We start from the raw sequence: 7,538 nt of genomic DNA, 5'->3' as shown, positions 1-7,538 counted from the left end.
CCAGCAAACCCAATTCCCCTCCAGGGCTAGAGAGGTTCTGTCAATAAAAGTTCAAGCCCAAATTGCTTTTATTCCAGGTCAGCTTGACTGTTAAAACAGTGGTAACGCTGCTTAAGAAATAAAACAAATAGTAGAAAAGAATCTTCTTCTTAAACCATTGACTATTTGTAGAGTTACAATGCTTAGCTGATTAATAGGTTAGGTTAATTAACTAAAAACCTTTTGATCAATTTTTCTGAAAGGTTGCTGCCTTTCTAAAAATTAGGGTTTTGTCTGTTTTTTTAAAGAGAAAACACACCTGTTAATTACTTCTAACTAAAAGAACTTACATAAATTGTAAAGTAACAGAAGGTATCATGTGGCAACTTAAAGGCTATTTATTTATTACATTTTTATACCGCCCAATAGCCGAAGCTCTCTGGGCTGTTCACAAAAATTAAAACCATAATAAAACAACCAACAGGTTAAAAGCACAAATACAAAAAATACAGTATAAAAAGCACAACCAGGATAAAACCACGCAGCAAAATTGATATAAGATTAAAATACAAAGTTAGAACAGTAAAATTTAAATTTAAGTTAAAATTAAGTGTTAAAATACAGAGGGAATAAAAAGGTCTTCAGCTGGCGACGAAAGGAGTACAGTGTAGGCGCCAGGCGGACCTCTCTAATTTATAATATAATAATATTTATAATTTATAATATAATAATTTATAATATATAAATTATATATTAATTTATTAATGCTTAGGCCATTCACATACAAAATAAATACAATATGAAGAGACAACAATATGAAAATACTACATATAATCACATACAGATCTTACGTAATAAAGGAATAAAATTCAATACAATTAAAAGTATAATTTGTATATAAAATTTTTAGTTAGTTAAGAGCATCTCCAGCACAGTCAACTGCGATCTCAGTAATAAATCTTGCCGAATTGTCATTGCTGTCAGGGCAAAAAGAGATACTTTGTGCATTACCCTAGACTCAGTGTCAGACAGGAGATAGAGCTGACCATATGAAAAGGAGGACAGGGCTCCTGTATCTTTAACAGTTGTATTGAAAAGGGAATTTCAGCAGGTGTCTTCATCACAACAGTTAAAGCTGCAGGTGCCCTGCCCTCTTTTAAATCTGGTCACTCTAGCATAGCTCCTGCAGCATAAACTGTTGTGATGAAGAGGGAATTTCACCAGATTCTCCATATATACAAATGTCACCTGCTGAAATTCCCTTTTCTATGCAACTGTTAAAGATACAGGAGCCCTGTCCTCCTTTCCATATGGTCACCCAACCTAAACGGCTTAGGGGCAGGTTGCCTTTGGGACCACTTGCTTCGACACAGACCTGCTCAGGAATTAAGATGGCTTCAAGAGCAAGAGGTTTTGCTCTTGATGCCCTCCCAGGAGAGTCTTAGCATGAGGGAAAGGGCCCAGTGGTGGAACTAGGGCTGTTGTGGGCTTGCCGGACTATGCTCGCTGGGTCACAGCGTGTTCACAGGCTGGCTGTTCAAGAGCCCCACAGCTCGGTGACGTCCCAGCGATCATCTGCCCGCATCTGGAGCCTTCATTGTGCTCCACACAGCTTTCACACCTTCTGTAAGCGAGGCCTTTACAGTCGCCATTTGTGCAAGTTGGGAAACACTTGATTTCTAGAGCCACCCTTGTTTCGCGCAATGGAGTCTCTGGACAAGGCCGGCTGGCCTCACAGCTTCATTGGGCACTCACAAGGCCACAAAGAAGCCTGTGTAGTGGCTTGGTGGGCATCTCATGGAGCCAGACACAGGTAAGTCCGTCCATCCCTAGGTGCAGCTAAGGCTGTTCCTCAGCACTAAAGTTTAGTCCCCTGTCCCCAGTGAGCATCCAGAGAGGGGCAGGTGACGGAGGCAACAGCAGACCGAACCAGCATCAGTACGTGGGCTTGTTGCAAAATCTTTTATTCTTGTTTTTATAAAAGCATGTTATAGCTGGGAGGTGGCCAGCCAGCATGTTCATTGTTATTTTATTTTATTATTTGTACTTAAAAAACGTATTCTTTTCTACAACACAGTTCTGCTTATTCTCCATAAATGTGGTTAGCATCAGGGAAGCAGAAGCAAAAGGCCCTGTTCACACGATCCCTGGGGTGGGGGTGATTATCCACGGAGCAGGGAGGGGTTGGGAAATCGCGACACGTGCACTTGCGACATGATCGTTACCTCGTAGAGCACTGTGGTTTACCTCTCTGTTGCCGCTCCGTGCAGTCTCCTTCTGCGATGGCTGCATATCCTAGACGGCTGCATATCTGGATACCTGTCAGGGGAGACACTTTGATCATTCTACAGCATAACTCAGGCTGTGGCAGCCTGTCCAACTAACAAAAGGTCCACGCAACCATAGAAAATGGCTGAAGTGGCAGTCAGTCATGCTGGCAGACTCTGTGGTTGCCGCCATTTTGTTTGTTTTTTGCCGTTTTGAGGACATAAACCCATGGAGTTCCTGTCATACGACATGGGGACCACGGTGGATACCTGCTAACTATTTGCAGAAAATTGGTAGTGGGCATGGGTACTCCCACCGCACAACCCACTAACCCACCATCGATTGTATTTTTGAGCGATCCATAGTGAGTTAGCATGTTGTCCGAACAGGCCCCAAATCTATTTTATTCCTGTAGAATCATGACTGTGCTAATAATTTAAGTGCATTTAAAATGCAAAACTGCACATTTTCAGAGGATTTATTTTTTTGTTGGGGTTCTCAAATGACCTTTTTTGTTTCCCTCCGTTTTCCCCTCTAACGTATCGGGAATATAGAAGAAGTTGTAAAACATGGTATGGCAGTGGTGTGGAGGAAGAAGTCAAGTAATACAACATGTACACACACACACACACACACCCAGTAAAACTTAAATTACCTAGCTGCACTACTGTCAGGGCTTGCTTGTCCCTGTGGAATGCGCTTTCCTAATTGAAATCTCTCTTTGTGTCTCTTCTGCCCCAAATCGTAGACACTCTTGTTTCGATGGGCTTTTAATATGCAATACCTGATTTTATTGCTGCCAGTTTTAATGTGTAATAGCTTTGAGCTTTGCTGGTGCTTAAGTGCTGGCTGTATTCTTATATTTTGTTGTTATTGCTTTTGGAAATTGTTCTATAATTCTATTTTATGGCTTATGTTTGTGTTGCATGCTGCTCTGGGTCCATTTAATTGAAGAGTGGGCCACAAATAAAATAATTATGAAGTTACTCATTAAAGACAGAGCTACGGAGGCCAGGACTGGCCTTAGGAGTGGGCGAGCTGGGTGGTCACCCAGGGCACTGAGGTGAGGGGGGGGATATGCCATGCTGAACTGAGGGGTGGGATGCCACACTGAGCTCAATGGCTGTTTTTTAATGCACTGTCTGCAGTGAGTTAGAGTGGCAAAAAGCAAGTGTCTGTAACCTTTCTTTCAAGGTTCTACAGGTTATTTGGGTACTAACTACAAAAATGATCTTCCTTAAATTAGCTTTAAAGTAGAGGTGAGCACTACCTTGGTCCCGAACCCCAAACCCAAGTTGAAGCAGGCCTATTTAGACCACCTCGACCGGAATCCGAGTTGGGACCAGATTGGGCCTCCTCGGCCCGAACCGCTTCGGGCTGCTTTGGCCAGATTGTCCCACCTTGCTCGCCTACGGGACTTACTGATCCCTCTGTTTGCGGGAAATGGTGGCTCTGGACTGCCATAGATCGACTGTTGAAAACTATGGCAGCCAGAGAAAGACATTTCCGGAAATGTCCTTTTCTGGCCGCTGCAGCTTACATCAGTAGATCTACAACAGGCCAGACATTCAGATAAGTCCCATGGGCAAGCTGGGGGCATCAGCTCGCTGGGTTTGGGGGAGCAGGAGGGGAGGGGTGTCCTCTGGACTCCTGGTCAGCCTAGCGCCCAGCTTTCCCAGGCACCCGGAAAACCTCACTGCCAACCTGATTCGGATCCGAATCTGAAGTGGACCCCGGTGGTTTTGAGGCGCCCTGAGCCGAATCGGGGCCAGTTTGGAATCAGCCTCTGAAGTGAAAAGGGGCTGTGCACAGCCTTACTTTAAAGTATGTTTCTTTTTCAATGACCACTTTCATGTCATTTGCACTAGGTAAAAATCAGTGGAACACAATTTTACTTTGAGGCAACATTACGTGGCTTTTCGAACGTTGGCTTGCGCAAACTGTGGCACAGTGACTGAGAGATCAAGGTTTGGAGCAAGGTTGTTCTCGATGGGCATCACACCTGCCCCAGGCCCCATAAATCCTCTGGGTGCCCCTGAAAAATTGACTAAGGGGGAGGGGCTGTTGAGCACCAAAGACACTCCTCACCCAGGGTGCTATTTGCCCTAGGGCTGGCCCTGACGGAGGCCCTCTGAAAATTGGAGAAGTCCAGTTATTTCTGGCCTTTTGCCTAGTAGCCTCTCCATACACCCAAAAACTGCAGGTGAAGCTTTTCCGGTCACTTTATCTCCATGTCAGAAAAAGTGTCACCTACTGACTTTTACAGTGACGAGCTGGTGTTAGAGACACAGAAGCAAGGCTAAGAGGAACACAAAAGTTTGGCAACCCTTCCTCCGTTACACTGCGATGCTGTTCATCACGGTAACATCCAAAGCAAGTCTATTCTCAGTCAGCAAACTTGCAATATGATAGATATAAGAAAGATCCTTTTCATAGGCTGCTACTGCAAGCATTACACGAGGTTATTGCCTTAACTCCCAGCAGGCCTCTAGGAACGAGAGAGCTTGCTTATTACTTAAGACTCCTCCGGTGCCTGTATACGTGTTTGCCTACTGCCACCACAGAAAACAAATATCCCAAATCACAGCTTCAGCTTAGAGAGAAGACTTGCATTACATATAACTTTACTTCGCTTTAGGGGGAGAAGGTACTGCTTTAGAACATTACCACTCCCAGCTTTTAGGATCAGCAAGGCCGTCCTCCTGTTTCACCCTCGACATATAGAGAAGGATGCCATGTTCCTTCTACCTGATAATCTAGGCAGTAATTGATCTGTAATAGAAGCAAACGTTGCTTATTTCCTTTGGCAGGAGCAATCGGTCCTCTCTCTTCTCATTTGTTTGGCCAACACGTTTTCCATCAGAGCGACAGTCTTTATTGTCAAGCTTATAAATTAGCTTGCATCTAGTGTGAAATTAATATTTGGCCCGTTAAAAAGTGAAAGGAGGGTTAATGCCTCACGTTTGCCCAAACCAATTATCTTTGGCTGAGTTCTGTCACAAAGTAAACCAACTGGCACATGAGTACACCTGAGTGAGGGATGGGGATGTGTGGGGGTGTTGTGATGCTGGTAGACTTTTGCTTGAAGTGATTTTTCCCTCTTTTTTGAGGGTTGAGGGCAGGTTGGAATCTCAAGCAAAACTTCTTAGGAATTTTGAGGGAAGCTAAGAGACTTTAGATAAGACCAGCTACATTTCTCAGGAGGATTTTACACATCTCTTGCCACCGTCTTTTAAAGAGCCCTGCTCTTGTGCCTTTAACAATGTCTTTCCTCACAGAAAACAAGTGGATAAAGCCGCTTGCCGTGAAAATGATCCCTGGTTTCTTTCTGCATATCAGGCTGCAAAGGTAAAGGAGCAGGCCTAATAATAATAGATAATAGGAATCAATTCTTCTAGATGAGTTGACACACTGCTGGAGTGGATTTGAAGATGGGTCTTCAAAGACCAGACAATATGGGCCAGCCAATATGGCCCAGACACTAAGACGGTGTGTGTCCCTGATCGTAACCCTACAATGCTATATCCCCCCCCCCCTTTGCCTCATATTATCAGGATTCACAGGGAGGCCTGGGTGGGCTCTGACGCATTCTAGTGTAGCTTCTCCAGCCTGGTTCATTTGAGGGTTTTTGGGGGGGACTTCAGCTCCCATCAACCCCAGCCACCATGGCCAATGGCTAGGAATTCTGGAGACTGTAGTCCAAAATATATGGAGAGAACCAAGTTGGGGAGAGCTGGTACAGTGGTTGGTGTGGTGGACTAGGATGGAGTAGACCCAAGTTTAAATATCAACTCAGCCATGACTGGCCCAAAATCACTGCCTCTCAGTCTAACTGCTTGGAGAATAAAGTGTGGGAGCGGAAATATGTATGCCACCCTGAGCCCCTTGGAGGAAAAGCCAGGTATCGATGTAAAATAAAATTTAAAAAACTGCTTCTACTCTTTGACAGCATTTTTGGGGGGGGGGAAGCAGCCATACATTTTGTTGTGGTGTTTTTGAAATGTTTAAATCTTAAATTTTATGCTGCCTCTAAACTTTATACCAGCTGTCCCCAATCTGCAGGGGGGTCCCCCAGATGTGTCAGACTACAACTCCCATAATCCCCAGACAGCTATTACAGCAATACATATCCATTCACTTTCACCACTGGCTGGAGGGCCAGGCCTTTTAAAGAACGTTGTGCAGAGGAAAAACCTCAAGACAAAAAGGGTAACAAAATTATCCCTTCTAGTGTAGTTATTTTTTTGCACTGAGAGGGTGTTAGATATTCAAATTTAATACTAAGGAGGAGACAGTCTCACAGCTCTGTGCTATTTCTGGGGACAGGAGCAGCAGCGTCTAGCCAGGAGTAATGACTGCCTTCCTAGCTTGTGTTTATTACATCATTATTATTATTATTATTATTATTATTATTATTATTATTATTATTTAAAAGGCTGTATTTCACCTTTGAATCTTGTCCTTACTCAATTTCCGCCTTCCCTACACTCCTTTTACCCTGTATGTCCAGTTTATAAAGGTCTGTGCTTGCAACTCAGAACCAATTCCCTCCTCTTTTTACACCAATGCCACTTGTGAAATTGAACTTGTGGGCAAGGTAGGGTGACCATATGAAAAGGAGGACAGGGCTGCTGTATCTTTAACAGTTGCATAGAAAAGGGAATTTCAGCAGGTGTCATTTGTATATATGGAGAAGCTGGTGAAATTCCCTCTTCATCACAACAGTTAAAGCTGCAGGAGCTATACTAGAGTGACCAGGTTTAAAAGAGGGCAGGGCACCTGCAGCTTTAACTGTTGTGATGAAGAGGACATTTCACCAGGTGCTGCATGCATACAATTGACACCTGCTGACATTCCCTTTTCAATACAACTGTTAAAGATACAGGAGCCCTGTCCTCCTTTTCATATGGTCACCCTAAGGAGAGGGTTGTAGTGAGGAGAATACCCATGTATAGTTGACAGTATGAGGAAAAAGAGAGGGGAATGAGAATGTAAGGAAGCCAAGAATAAATATATGCTTGGCTCTGGCAGGCTGTAGAGTTTTTTGCTAAATGAAGATAAAGTACCTTCTCAGGTCTAGGCCTGGAATGAAGACATTTAAAATCCCTGTTCGTGACTGTGATTAAACATGCATGGGGTTATGTGTCTTTCCCTGTTGATAGGTGACAGAACGTAATTGCCGCACTACTTCAAGGCTGCATTAGTTTTCGTGTCAGGTCGTGCGCTTTAAAAAAGGAAACACCTGAGGTCCTTGTCGCTCAGTGGGTTGATAGCTGTCCCTGTTGCTTGCG

This window comes from Elgaria multicarinata, chromosome 6 (assembly GCF_023053635.1).
Source record: "Elgaria multicarinata webbii isolate HBS135686 ecotype San Diego chromosome 6, rElgMul1.1.pri, whole genome shotgun sequence".
Classification (NCBI taxonomy): domain Eukaryota; kingdom Metazoa; phylum Chordata; class Lepidosauria; order Squamata; family Anguidae; genus Elgaria; species Elgaria multicarinata.
Note: the sequence above shows the minus strand (reverse complement) of the source record.